Source organism: Rattus norvegicus, chromosome 16 (genome assembly GCF_021556685.1).
Source record: "Rattus norvegicus strain SHRSP/BbbUtx chromosome 16, alternate assembly SHRSP_T2T, whole genome shotgun sequence".
NCBI lineage: Eukaryota > Metazoa > Chordata > Mammalia > Rodentia > Muridae > Rattus > Rattus norvegicus.
The window spans coordinates 20357506-20373279 of NC_141549.1; the positions used below are offsets into that span (position 1 = coordinate 20357506).

General features: G+C 40.2%; 1 protein-coding gene and 1 long non-coding RNA gene across 2 annotated transcripts in view; one reads left to right on the forward strand and one right to left on the reverse strand.

Moving 5' to 3' along the window:
• Poteml2 (POTE ankyrin domain family member M like 2) overlaps positions 1 to 15774 on the forward strand; it is a 464489-nt gene that overhangs the window by 297007 nt on the left and 151708 nt on the right.
• Positions 3692 to 15774, reverse strand: part of LOC148000436 (uncharacterized) — an 88364-nt gene continuing 76281 nt past the window's right edge. Inside the window, exons 3-4 of the long non-coding RNA XR_015640282.1 lie at positions 5484 to 5635; positions 3692 to 3932 (exon numbers count right to left, since the gene is read on the reverse strand). This is a non-coding gene — a long non-coding RNA (uncharacterized LOC148000436). The remainder of the gene's footprint in view (positions 3933 to 5483; positions 5636 to 15774) is intronic.

The window sequence follows — 15774 nt, forward strand, 5'->3', positions numbered from 1 at the left end:
ATACCAAACAACACTATCTGCCTGATCTTTTGGTCTCTTGGTCTTCTATCACAGGACAGTGTCACTGAAAAATGACTTGGTGTATCAGTCCACAATTGACATCTTCTGTTTTACCTCAAAAGCTCATGCAACTGTGTGATCTAAAGAAACGAGGCCATTTCATGAGTTAAGTAAGGAAGAGTAATTATCATCTGTGTGGTACTAATATTTGAGAATATGAAAGAGAGCCAATGTCCTTCAGGCATATGTGAAGTCTCATTAGAGAGCCCTGGAGAGGACACTATTTGCAGTGGACACCTGAAGATATGATATACTCTAGAACATAGGAGAAGAGCAGGTATGGAATGGATTTGGCATGTGAGGGAGGCTGTGAGTATTACAGGCCAAGCTTGAAACACGGAGTTTCCCACGTCTTTTTGAGTCCAGAGTATCATTATGTGTCATCGAATTTGCACATTGTGGTAACAGAAGCTATTCGGTTTTGCTCTCTTTAAGTAGGATTGATTACACTACTCTCTTTTTTCCACTTTGAAATATTGGGATACTAATCATTTGTTGTTGTTAATTTCAAGGAATCTACACAGGGAACTTAGGGTTTCAGTTTTTTTTTAAATGTTGGTATTTTTAAAGACTATGGGTATCATGGCTATTCCAGGTTGTCAACTTGAATATATCTTGAGTAAATTACAATACAGCATTGGAGGGTTCACCTCTGATCCTGATCTTGAAGATGGGAGATACAAGTTTTCTGACATGGATCTTGGGATATGAGATCTTGAGGCACAGTGGCTATGAATCCCAGGAGACCAAGGCAAGGAGATCTCTGAGTTCAAGGTCACCTGGAGCAAAGCAAGTCCCAGATCTAGGCATGGTGGTACACACCTTTAATCTGGGACACACCTTCTGCTGGAGACCTACATAAGGACAATGGAAGAAGGAAGAATCTCTCTTTTTCTCTCTACTGCCTTGTGGGACTGAGCCAAAGCTAGATCTTTGGACTTTTATTCACAGCTGCTTCTGACCATTGTTGGGACTTGGAGTACAGACTATAAGTCATCAACAAAGTCTCTTACTATATAGAGATTACTCATAAGTTCTGGGACTCTAGAACCCTATTTAATCCATGGGATTTAAGAATTTAGAAGTGTTTTTTGTTAGGAAAAACAGGACTCCTTGGTTAATAGGGATGGACAGGCAAGCTTGTGAAGGGTGTTATTCAAGTTAAAAGTTGTGGAATTTCAACTGTCAACTTGACACAAGCAAATATACTTGGAAAATGTCTGACAGTTGACCAGGTTGTCCTGTTTGCATATGGGTGTTAAACTGTGTGACAGTTCATTGATATGAAATACCAAGCCCACTCTGGATATGTCTGGACAATAGGCTGAGCCATGACTTGTCAATGAGTGAAGAAAGCAGGAAAGAGGAAAGCAAGTATGTGTTTAATATTTTTTGGATTTGACTATGAATGAGATGTGATTAGACTCTATTTTTCAGCATTTGTAGCCTTGTATATGATGAGCTGTCATTTAGAACTTTGATACAAATGACTGTTTTCCCATGTATTTCACGTTGGGTCAGGTTACTTAATCAGCTCAATGGGAATGAGGATGAAACTCTTTTCTGTGTTTGGTTTACAGAGTAAAGATAACCAGGACATTAATTCATGGGACATCTCCAACATCCCCTTTTGAAACATAGTTTGCATAGTGAATCCTGGCATACAAGGCTAAGTCTTTGAGTGACTAAAGTATATTTCCTTACTGCTTTCTTGTGCTTTTCCTTCCTTTCCTTGTGCTTTGCCTGTGAATGTGGCAACTGTTAGAAGGGACTTGTTAGGCCATGGAGACAGAAAGTCAGTCACCCACCAAGAGATGAGAAGATATATTAAGTTGATGACATACAGTTTTAGGTAAAGATAATGAACTAGGAGCAGGTAACAACTTTATATAAATGGGACTGGAGACATTATTGATTATGATTCAAAAGCATATATGGAAATGAAGCAAGGAAAAACTTGAGCCTGTTGTAAAACTTCTAAAGTAGTTTCAGAAGTGCAGGGTGGCTATAGATAGGATGCTTAAACTATTTTCCTTAGGTTAAATAGAAGGTAATTGCATACAATAGAACAAAAATATAATGGTCATAGAGAATGCAGTTAATATTTTATGGCACTGTATGTTGAAAACATATCAGTGCCATTTAAGTTGGCACTAACTAAGAATTTCAGAAAACTGTGTTGGTTAAATGAAAATGGCTCCCATACTCTTTTCTGTTTGAATAATTGTTAACCAGCTGCCTTAACACTTTGCGAGAGATGAGAGGTGTGGCCTTTTAAAGGAGGGGCATCATGTTAATAGTCTTGGATGTGGATTCCTATAGCCATGCCCAGTGTATTTTCTACTTTCAACCTGAGGTTCCAGATGTAAGCTCTCAGTGCTTCCTGCTGCCCTGTGTTTATTGTGCCAGCACCATCTCTAACTGTGGATTTGTAAGCCCAATTTACTGCTTTCTTTTAAAACCTGCCTTGGCCATGTTATGTTTTATCACAGCAGTAGAAGGGTAACTGTATGAAAGTGTTCTGTGGAAGATCAGAATACTGATGTCTCTCCATCCAGGTACAGGAAACCAGGAAGGGGTGTGTTTTAACTGTAGCTCTAGAGCAGGTAGCATGAATACCATGACCTTGAGGGTAGAAGAGATCCGAAGATGACGAGTGTAGACTGCCATGAACAACCACATAAGGAACATTCTCATCTACTCCTTAACAGAGTTAGCAATATTAATTTATTCATTAGCTCTCTCTTTTATAGAAGATTGGAAAGCTAGCAATGATAATTCACAGGCACTGAGATTAAATGTATATGAGAATTTGTTAAAGATTCAATATGTATTATGATTATAGTATAAGAAGTAAATCAAAGTCAAAGTTCTTGTGACATCTACTGTCAACCAATGAATCAAATGAAAATTACATTTACTTTAAAAAAATCGGGGGTATTCGTGAGGTTAGTCTGATAATGTGAGTGACTAAGTAGATTAAAATGCACTGTAACTCATGGAAATCAGACTGTCTTAGCCTCCAAGTGCTTGCATTAAAATTTGTGCTACTGTTCTTGGCAATGTTCGTTACTGAAAATGATTATGGGCACCAAAATAGAATTTCACTTGTATTTCATGTATATGGGTTTTTTTTTCCTGTTTATGTGACTTTTCCCCATTCCTGCCTGGTAAATTTTTGCCTGACTAGGGAGGTGAACAGCTTTTCTCTGAACCTCTAAAACTGGAATTAGAGGTAGATGTGAGCTACTCTTATGTTGCTGGAAATGAAACCTGGATGCTCTCAAAAAATCTACAGTGTTCTCAGCTGCTCATGTGTTTTCCATCCCAAGGTTTTTTTTTTTTATATATATATATATATTTCCTCTCCAAAGCTGCTAGGTCATTAGAAGGGTTATTCCCCTACTGTCCTTTCATTCATTTGCAAGTCAGAGAATCAGCCTACTGGAAGAATAAACCCCCTAATTGGCAATTTAATGCATTGTGATCACACCTGAAATTATATACACACAATCAATAACAACAATAACAACAGCAACAACATCAACAAATGACTCAGCTGGTTGTAGTCTTATATGTATGCTTACTCATAGGCCTATGGGGGGCGAGAGGAGAAGGAGACCAAGCAAGATTCTATTGTCAAGGTCTCATTTATTGGGGTGAACGTTCCAGCTTTTAAGGCTTTCAGGTAGGGGGAGTGTCCTTTGTGAAACACAAAGGATGGAGGGATGAGGATATAGTCAGTGATAGCAGGAGGCAAAGAGGTCAGGCGGTAGACGATGAGGTCATGCGGTGGAGACACCGGGTGTTGACTCAGGAGATAACTGGTATCTGCTCAAGCTGAGGCATCCCTTGAATGTTATCTTCCTGTGCTGTAAATTCATGGGAGAGGCTTTTGTCCAACAATCTCAAGACTTCATGGCAGTCATCTTAGGGGTGAATATCTGTGGCCAAACAGCCCAGAGTCACCTAGCCACTTTGCGCCATGGAGTCAAAAAGTGGCCAGGCCCAAATCCAATATGGCTCCCTACATTTCCCCCATTTTTCTTTATGAAAGACCATTAGCTGGAAGTAGTGGCCTAAGAGAGATTAGACATGCCTCACAGAGTGCCCAGCTCGGCCATGGCGAGCCACTCTTGCAGTTAGGACTGCACCCCAATGGCTAGGAATGAACTTATGCTGTAACACACCGTACTGGGCTATACGTGTGTGTTTATTGGGGGAGAAACTGGGCCGAGGAGCATTTGACCAACCCATACGTTTAAACAGGGTGTAGCCACCTCTGTCTTAGGATCTACCTCTCGAACCCCAGCCTTATCTGTCATAGGATCACCTTGTTGCCCTCAAGGCTCCATGTCTTAGATTGGTCAAGGGTCAGAGGAAGTTGCCCGTCGTTGATGATGGCTACATTGGGTCATCTACTCATTCCTCTTATTTGAGCCCAGGGGCGAAAGAGTAGGGGCCAGATGGCAATAATATAAGAGATTGTGGAAATCGAGCCTCTCCTGATATGTTGTAGGCACCTCATCTTGTTCATTGTCTCTCTGGTTCTCCTCAGCTATTCTGGTCTCCAAGCAATGATAAGGTACTGAATCAGAATTTCTAGGCAAAGCAGAATCTATTTGTGATTTAATAAAGCATATAAGTCGCTGAAAGGCCCAAGGACCAAAGGAAATCTACAAAAGTAGGCCCACAAGGGGTCCCAAAATTGAGGGCAACAGGGTAGAGAGCCATGGGGATGTAGAAAACCAGTTTTTGTAGCAAGACTCTTGTTGCTCTCTCTCTCTCCTTCGTTTTTCTAGGCTAACTCTCACCTTTTTTAGACTGTCTTCTACAAGTCCAGTCTTATCTACATAAGCACAGCATTCCTATTTTAAGGCTGCACAAAGTCCTCCTTGTTGTAGGAAGATTAAGTCTAGGCCTCTTCTATTTTGTAAGACTACTTCAGACAACGAGGCAACTGAATCTTTTAAGTTAGCTAATCCATCTCTTAATTCAGCAATATCCTTATCTATGGCTTCACTAAGCTGGTTATAGTATTGATGGGAGGTAACTAGGGAAGTGATGCCAGTGCCTGCACCCGCAGCCCCTAGTCCTAGGAGAACCGCGAGAGTGATGGCAGTTACTGGTTCTCTTTTTACTTTGTGGGGAAAGCCCTTTTCCTAGGATTTAAGAAAAGTCTCTGGCTCATGTATGCTGATTCTGGGGAGTAATTGTACTCATACACAATAATCGTGCTGCTGCAGGAACTCAGATATTATTACATAGGTAGTCAGCCCTGATGAACATGCCAGAGAAGTATGGTTTGGGGCGAGCAGGTACTCATGATGTTTATTAACAACCAAGGTATGGTTGTATATTTCTAACAGCTGGTGAGGATGGAGCATATGTTCTCCCAAAATATAACTTTCCACCCCAGATACCTCGGTGAGGGTAAATCCTAAAAAGTCTCCATCTTCTTTCAAGGGCACAGGAATGACTCCACGGTCCCGAACCAGGAGAGCTGAATCTTCATGCTCCCAGGATCAGCATGTCTCACCAGACACGCAGGCAGCTGGCACACTTCTGTAGCATCCTGTAGAAAAAAACACAAAGATTCCCTCTTCCACATAAAAATACCTGGACATGTTCATGCCAATATGTGGATCTTTCTATTTCACCTAGGCAGAAGTATGCCTAGTTGTAGGGTGCCATAAACTCAGAGTGTTCCTTGGCATCCAAATTTATAATTAATATAAAAGGAGTATTTTTAAATAATTGCATAGCATACAGGGATATAATTCCCCCTGTTTATTTATTAAGACATTGTTAATATATTATTTATTAAGACAAGTCCTCTAGGATTAAATTGAGGACACTGAGCACTTGTATTTATAAATAGACTTGTATATCAAATTACTGTCTCTAGCATTATTGTTTTGGATAATACAGAATAATATTTTTTGAATAATTGTTCCTATGTAAGGCCTATAATCTGCCTGGTATCATTGTCCTCCCTTGTTAAGGAGTCTAGGCAATCCAGTTTGAGTTCTTAAATGTTCTTGAGTAGTGTAACAGCTATTCCCCAAATGTTAAAGCTCATTTTGAGAGCAAAGGTTTGTAGTAAAAATTTCCAGATACACTGAAAGATTTAAAGTTTTAACTTCTTACATTGAAGAAGTGATGAAATTACATAATAAGGGTATTAGCCATTTTTTTAAATTATAAATAAGTTTGAGTTAGTCAATGTAACACTGGCAATCCTAAATCACAATCCTTAAGTTCTCCTTGTAACACCAGAGCACAACCACAACTTTGGAAGTCATCTAAGTTCTGAGTAAGACTAGGAAGCTTCCCTTGGGGCAGTAGAATTAGCATCAAAATACAGGTAACTTCAGGGCAAACCACAACTTTGGAAAGCAAAACTCAACCTCCAACAAACGATCTAGTCTCCAAGACACAGAGTCTATCCTTCATGCTACAAAGTTTGACTGCCAATTCCTACATATGAACGCACGATGGTGTGGTCTCCAATACCTCAACAAAGAGACATTGCCCTAAATTCTTTTAGAAGCCTGGTTTCTAGGATAAGAGTTCCATAAAAATATTATCTCAATTTAGACCTGTTTCCCTAGGTTGGCTCATGCCACATGTTGTCTAGAATAACTGTATCCAAATTACCAGTTTTATGTCAACTTTCTGTTACCAACGTTATAATTTTATAACCATCTCCAATAACCTAAAAGTCAATAATCTATGACCAAGGCATGTAGAGCATATTTATACATTTAAAACCAGTCAGAAACAAGATTGAAGTGGCTACACATGTCTTTAATATTTAGACCAAGCACCATTTTTACTTTTCTAGCTGTGATTTTAAGAGAAGCACCTTGTCACCTGCTAAGTCTAATAATAAGTCAGGGATTTTTCTAAGAGAAACAGCCATCAGCTCCCATACCATAGAAGCTGAGGGGCTGTTGGCGCCTTTAAGATCAGCTCCTGTAGACGCTCTGCCCCCAGGCAGCTTCTCCAGCTGACCTAGGCTCCTAGCTACAGGTACAGGGTTCCAAAGGCCCATTGAAACTGTTTTTTATTCATTTGTTCCCTTTTTTTGAAACGAGTTAAAACCAAATCAAGGTGTGAATGACTGGCAGATAAAGTTTTTACCATTTTTTCTTTTGAACATGAAACATAAAACATTTAAACAACAAGAAACAAAAACCACAGACATAAACTGACAGACATGGACAGCTTGGTGCACCAGACAATAGACATAGAGGGGAAAAACTAGATGGTGTCCCACCGAAGGGACTCAGATATCCTACCTATGGAACCCAGAACCAGAAAGAAGCATTTCTCCAATAGGAGCCAGCAGAGAGGCAGGACATCTCCTGCCTTTCTTCTGTTACTAGGAGAGCTCTGTAAGTTTTTCTCTTTCTCCAAAGCATCCATGGAGAGTCTGGGAGGACTCTTTTTCCCAAACCCATTCTCTCTCATGTCTAGGGTGTAAACTATCTCTAATCAGGTCCAAAGACTAAAACATAACTCTAAAAGAACGCATACATAAAAACAATTTACCATTACCTTGTCCCTTTTTTATTACAAGTTTTACTCAAGCTAGTCCAAATCATCGAGGCCTTTTCTAGCCCATCTTACCCCAATACATCCCTGTTTCTGCGCTGGCTTCCTCACCTTGAAACTCTTCTTATGCTGACTTGGCCTGAGCTGTGCTGTTGCCCACGCACAGCCTGCAGCTTGCTTGTTAGCAGGCCTGCCCACTTGTCACCCTCAGCCACACACTGTTTAAAATTAACCAGGGACATTTTTCATCAATAAAACAAAAGAATTTAGGACAGACCGGATAAACAGTTCTCTGCACCCAAATCCCGTGGGAGGGAGAGCTAAACCTTCAGAGAGGCAGACACGCCTGGGAAATCAGAAGAGACTGCACTCTGCACACATCTCTGACGCCAGAGGAAAACACCAAAGGCCATCTGGAGCCCTGGTGCACTGAGGCTCCCGGAAACGGCGGCGCAGATCTTCCTGGTTGCTGCCACCGCGGAGAGCTCGTAGGCAGCACCCCACGAGCAAACTTGAGCCTCGGGACCACAGGTAAGACCAACTTTTCTGCTGCAAGTGACCTGCCTGGTGAACTCCAGACACAGGCCCACAGGAACAGTTGAAGGCCTGTAGATAGGAAAAACTACACGCCTGAAAGCAGAACACTCTGTCCCCATAACTGGCTGAAAGAAAACAGGAAAACAGGTCTACAGCACTCCTGACACACAGGCTTATAGGACAGTCCAGCCACTGTCAGAAATAGCAGAACAAAGTAACACTAGAGATAATCTGATGGCGAGAGGCAAGCGCAGGAACCCAAGCAACAGAAACCAAGACTACATGGCATCATCGGAGCCCAATTCTCCCACCAAAATAAACATGGAATATGCAAACACACCAGAAAAGCAAGATCTAGTTTCAAAATCATATTTGATCAGGATGCTGGAGGACTTCAAGAAAGACGTGAAGAACTCCCTTAGAGAACAAGTAGAAGCCTACAGATAGGAATCGCAAAAATCCCTGAAAGAATTCCAGGAAATCATAAATAAACAAGTAGAAGCCCATAGAGAGGAGTCACAAAAATCCCTGAAAGAATTCCAGGAAAACACAAACAGTTGAAGGAATTAAAAATGGAAATAGAAGCAATCAAGAAAGAACACATGGAAACAACCCTGGATATAGAAAACCAAAAGAAGAGACAAGGAGCTGTAGATACGAGCTTCACCAACAGAATACAAGAGATGGAAGAGAGAATCTCAGGAGCAGATGATTCCATAGAAATCATTGACTCAACTGTCAAAGATAATGTAAAGTGGAAAAAGCTACTGGTCACAAAACATATAGGAAATCCAGGACTCAATGAGAAGATCACACCTAAGGATAATAGGTGTAGCAGAGAGTGAAGACTGCCAGCTCAAAGGACCAGTAAATATCTTCAACAAAATCATAGACAAAAACTTCCCTAACCTAAAGAAAGCGATACCTATAGGCACACAAGAAGCCTACAGAACTCCAAATAGATTGGACCAGAAACGAAACACCTCCCGTCACATAATAGTCAAAACACCAAATGCACAAAATAAAGAAAGAATATTAAAAGCAGTAAGGGAAAAAGGTCAAGTAACATATAAAGGCAGACCTATCAGAATTACACCAGACTTTCCGCCAGAAACTATGAAAGCCAGAAGATCCTGGACAGATGTCATACAGACCCTAAGAGAACACAAATGCCAGCTCAGGTTACTGTATCCTGCAAAACTCTCAATTAACATAGATGGAGACACCAAGATAATCCATGACAAAACCAAATTTACACAATATCTTTCTACAAATCCAGCACTACAAAGGATAATAAATGGTAAAGCCCAACATAAGGAGTCAAGCTATACCCTAGAAGAAGCAAGAAACTAATTGTCTTGGCAACAAAACAAAGAGAAGAAAAGCACACAAACATAACCTCACATCCAAATATGAATATAACAGGAAGCAATAATCACTATTCCTTAATATCTGTCAACATCAATGGCCTCAACTCCCCAATAAAAAGACATAGATTAATAAACTGGATATGCAATGAGGACCCTGCATTCTGCTGCCTACAGGAAACACACCTCAGAGACAAAGACAGACACTACCTCAGAATGAAAGGCTGGAAAACAAATTTCTAAGCAAATAGTCAGAAGAAGCAAGCTGGAGTAGCCATTCTAATATCAAATAAAATCAATTTTCAACTAAAATTTATCAAAAAAGATAAGGAAGGACACTTCATATTCATCAAAGGAAAAATCCACCAAGATGAACTCTCAATCCTAAATATCTATGCCCCAAATACCAGGGCACCTACATACGTAAAAGAAACATTACTAAAGCTCAAAACACACATTGCACCTCACACAATAATAGTAGGACACCCCACTGTCATCAATGGACAGATCATGGAAACAGAAATTAAACAGAGACGTAGAAAGACTAAGAGAAGTCATGAGCCAAATGGACTTAACAGATATTTATAGAACATTCTAACCTAAAGCAAAAGGATATACCTTCTTCTCAGCTCCTCATGGTACTTTCTCCAAAATTGACCATACAATTGGTCAAAAAACGGGACTCAATAGGTACAGAAAGATAGAAATAATCCCATGCGTGCTATCGGACCACCATGGCCTAACACTGGTCTTCAATAACAATAAGGGAAGAATGCCCACATATACGTGGAAATTGAACAATGCTCTACTCAATGATAACCTGGTAAAGGAAGAAATAAAGAAAGAAATTAAAGACTTCTGAGAATTTACTGAAAATGAAGGTACAACATACCCAAACTTATGGGACACAATGAAAGCTGTGCTAAGAGGAAAACTCATAACGCTGAGTGCCTGCAGAAAGAAACAGGAAAGAGCATATGTCAGCAGCTTGACAGCACACCTAAAAGGTCTAGAACAAAAAGAAGCAAACACACCCAGGAGGAGTAGAAGCCAGGAAATAATCAAACTGAGAGCTGAAATCAACCAGGTAGAAACAAAAAGGACCATAGAAAGAATCAACAGAACCAGAAGTTGGTTCTTTCAGAAAACCAACAAGATAGATAAACCCTTAGCCAGACTAATGAGAGGACACAGAGAGTGTATCCAAATTAACAAAATCAGAAATGAAAAGGGAGACATAACTACAGATTCAGAGGAAATTCAAAAAATCATCAGATCTTACTAAAAAAGCCTATGTTCAACGAAACTTGAAAATCTGCAGGAAATGGACAATTTCCTAGACATATACCAGGTACCAAAGTTAAATCAGGAACAGATAAAGCAGTTAAACAACCCCATAACTCCTAAGAAACTAGAAGCAGTCATTAAAGGTCTCCCAACGAAAAAGAGACCAGGTCCAGATGGGTTTAGTCCAGAATTCTATCAGACCTTCATAGAAGACCTCGTACCAATATTATCCAAACTATTCCACAAAATTGAAACAGATGGAGCACTACCAAATTCCTTCTTTGAAGCCACAATTACTCTTACACCTAAACCACACAAAGACCCAACAAATAAAGAGAACTTCAGACCAATTTCCCTTATGAATATAGACACAAAAATACTCAATAAAATTCTGGCAAACGGAATCCAAGAGCACATCAAAACAATAATCCACCATGATCAAGTAGGCTTCATCCCAGGCATGCAGGGATGGTTTAATATACGGAAAACCATCAATGTGATCCATTATATAAACAAACTGAAAGAACAAAACAACATGATCATTTCATTAGATGCTGAGAAAGCATTTGACAAAATTCAACACCCCTTCAGGATAAAAGTCTGGGAAAGAATAGGAATTCAAGGCCTATACCTAAAAATAGTAAAAGCCATATACAGCAAACCAGTTGTTAACATTAAATTAAATGGAGAGAAATTTAAAGCAATCCCACTAAAATCAGGGACTAGACAAGGCTGCCACTCTCTCCCTACTTATTCAATATAGTTCTTGAAGTTCTAGCCAGAGCAATCAGACAACAAAAGGAGGTCAAGTGGATACAGATGGGAAAAGAAGAAGTCAAAATATCACTATTTGCAGATGATATGATAGTATATTTAAGTGATCCCAAAATTCCACCAGAGAACTACTAAAGCTGATAAACAACTTCAGCAATGTGGCTGGGTATAAAATTAACTCAAATAAATCAGTAGCCTTCCTCTACACAAAAGAGAAACAAGCCGAGAAAGAAATTGGGGAAATGACACCCTTCATAATAGACCCAAATAATATAAAGTACCTCGGTGTGACTTTAACCAAGCAAGGAAAAGATTTGTACAATAAGAACTTCAAGACTCTGAAGAAAGAAATTGAAGAAGACCTCAGAAGATGGAAAGATCTCCCATGCTCATGGATTGGCAGGATTAATATAGTGAAAATGGCCATTTTACCAAAAGCGGTCTACAGATTCAATGCAATCCCCATCAAAATACCAATCCAATTCTTCAAAGAGTTAGACAGAACAATTTACAAATTCATCTGGAATAACAAAAAACCCAGGATAGCTAAAACTATCCTCAACAATAAAAGGACATCAGGGGGAATCACTATCCCTGAACTCAAGCAGTATTACAGAGCAATAGTGATAAAAACTGCATGGTATTGGTACAGAGACAGACAGATAGACCAATGGAACAGAATTGAAGACCCAGAAATGAACCCACACACCTATGGGCACTTGATTTTTGACAAAGGAACCAAAACCATCCAATGGAAAAAAGATAGCATTTTAAGCAAATGGTGGTGGTTCAACTGGAGGTCAACATGTAGGAGAATACAGATCGATCCATGCTTATCACCATGTACAGAGTTTAAGTCCAAGTGGATCAAGGACCTCCACATCAAACCAGACACACTCAAACTAATAGAAGAAAAACTAGGGAAGCATCTGGAACACATGGGCACTGGAAAAAATTTCCTGAACAAAACACCAATGGCTTATGCTCTAAGATCAAGAATGGACAAATGGGATCTCATAAAACTGCAAAGCTTCTGTAAGGCAAAGGACACTGTGGTTAGGGCAAAATGGCAACCAAGAGATTGGGAAAAGATCTTTACCAATCCTACAACAGATAGAGGCCTTATATCCAAAATAGACAAAGAACTCAAGAAGGTAGACCGCAGGGAGACAAATAACCCTATTAAAAATGGGGTTCAGAGCTAAACAAAGAATTCACAGCTGAGGAATGCCGAATGGCTGAGAAACAACTAAAGAAATGTTCAACATCTTTAGTCATAAGGGAAATGCAAATCAAAACAACCCTGAGATTTCACCTCACACTAGTCAGAATGGCTAATATCAAAAACTCAGGTGACAGGAAATGCTGGCGAGGATGTGGAGGGGGAACACTCCTCCATTGTTGGTGGGATTGCAGACTGGTACAACCATTCTGGAAATCAGTTTGGAGGTTCCTAAGAAAATTGGACATTGAACTGCCTGAGGATCCAGCTATTCCTCTCTTGGGCATATACACACAAGATGCCCCAATATATAAAAAAGACATGTGCTCCACTATGTTCATCGTAGCCTTATGTATAATAGCCAGAAGCTGGAAAGAACCCAGATGCCCTTCAACAGAGGAATGGATACAGAAAATATTGTACATCTACACAATGGAATATTACTCACCTATCAAAAACAATGACTTTATGAAATTCGTAGGCAAATGGATGGAATTGGAAAATATCATCCTGAGTGAGGTAACACAATCACAGAAAAACACACATGGCATGCACTCATTGATAAGTGGCTATTAGACCAAATGCTTGAATTACCCTAGATGCCTAGAACAAATGAAACTCAAGACAGATGATCAAAATGTTATTGCTTCACTCCTTCTTTAAAAGGGGAACAAGAATGTCCTTGGCAGGGAATAGAGAGGCAAAGTTTAAAACAGAGGCAAAAGGAACACCCATTCAGAGCCAGCCCCACATGTGGCCCACACATATACAGCCATCTAGTTAGACAAGATGGATGAAGTAAAGAAGTGCAGGCCGACAGGAGTCAGATGTAGATCTCTCGTGAGAGACACAGCCAGAATACAGCAAACACAGAGGCGCATGCCAGCAGCAAACCACTGAATTGAGAATAGGACCCCCGTTGAAGGAATCAGAAAAAGAACTGGAAGAGCTTGAAGGGGCTCGAGACCCCATATGTACAACAATGCCAAGCAACCAGAGCTTCCAGGGACTAAGCCACTACCTAAAGACTATACATGGACTGACCCTGGACTCTGACCTCACAGGTAGCAATAAATATCCTAGTAAGAGCACGAGTGGAAGGGGAAGCCTTAGGTCCTGCTAAGACTGAACCCCCAGTGAACTATATTGTTGGCGGGAGGGCGACAAGGGGAGGAGAATGGGGAGGGGATTGCCCATAAAGAAGGGGAGTGGGAGGGGGATGTTTGCCCGGAAACCGGGAAAGGGAATAACACTGGAAATGTATACAAGAAATACTCAAGTTAATTAAAAAAAAAAGAACTTGATTAAATCCTTTTTCTTCACTCTTAATCCTCTCTCCCTGAGTGAGTGCTTGATCTCTCCTATGAAACAAGCCTCCTTAGACAGTACCTTCCCAACGGCGATGGGACGACACTTATTCGACCGGTCTTACCTCCCTCTCTTCACATAAATTCTTCTTGTCACACAATCCTCAACACACTAAATGCAAAGAACAGAGAAAGAATATTAAAAGCTGCAAGGGAAAAGGGCCACATAACATAAAAAGGCAGACCTGTCAGAATTACACCAGACTTCTCAACAGAGACTATGAAAGCCTGAAGAGCCTGGTCAGAGGTCATGCAGACTCTAAGAGAACACAAATGCCAGCCCAGGCTACTGTACCCAGCAAAACTCTTAATCAATATAGGTGGAGAAACTAGAATATTCCAGGAGAAAACTAAATTCAAACAGTATCTATCTACTAATCCAGGACAACAGAGAATCCTGTAAGGAAAAGTTTAATATAAGGAAGATACCTATAACAAAGAAAAGACAACATATTAAACATCTCACAGCAAAGCCTAAAGGAGAAAACCCCAAACACATAAAAAATACTTACAATAGCAAATATAACAGGAACCAACAGTCATCTGGTTTTAATGTCTCTCAATATTAATGAACTCAACTCACCTATAAAACGACATAAGCTGTGTGATGGGCTACACAAACAATATCAAGCATTTTGCTGCATATAAGAAGCACACCTCATTAACGTAGACAGACACTATTTCAGAATAAAAGGATGGCAACAGTTCTACCGAGGGAATGGGTTCAAAAAACAACCTGGAGTTGCCATCCTAAAATACAATAAAATAGACTTTCAACTGAAAGTTATAAGTATGATGAACAAAGACACTCATATTTCATTAAAGGGAAAATCCCCCAAGAGAAAATTAAGAATTCTGAATATCTATGACCTGAATGCAAGGGCATTCCCATTAAAAATAAAAACCTTACTCAGGATGATATTTTCCAGTTCCATCCATTTGCCTATGATTTTCATAAAGTTATTGTTTTTTTCCCACTGTTCAATTTTGATTTTTACTTTTTATCTTTACTAACTTGAGTATTTCTTATTTACATTTTGATTGTTATTCCCTTTCCGGTTTCTGGACCCATAACCTGTCCCCCCTCCTCTTCTATATGGGAGTTCCCCTCCCCATCCTCCCCCCTTTACTACCCTCCCCCCAAGAATCACGTTCACTGGGGGTTCAGTCTTGACAGGACCAAGGGAGTCCCCTTCCACTGGTGATCTAACTAGGATATTCATTGCTACCTATGAGGTTGGAGCCCAGGGTCAGTCAATGTATAGTCTTTGGGTAGTGGCTTACTCCCTGGAAGCTCTGATTGGTTGGCATTATTGCTCATATGGGGTCTCGAGCCCCTTCAAGCTCTTCCAGTCCTTTCTCTGATTCCTTCAATGGAGGTCCTGTTCTCAGTTCAGTGGTTTGCTGCTGGCATTCGCCTATGTATTTGCTGTATTCTGGCTGTGTCTCTCAGGAAAGATCTACATCCTGTTCCTGTCAGCCTGCACTTCTTTCCTTCATCCATCTTATCTAAATGGTTGGCTGTATGTGTATGGGCCACATGTGGGGCAGGCTCTGAATGGGTGTTCCTTCTGCCTCTGTTTTAAACTTTGCCTCCCTA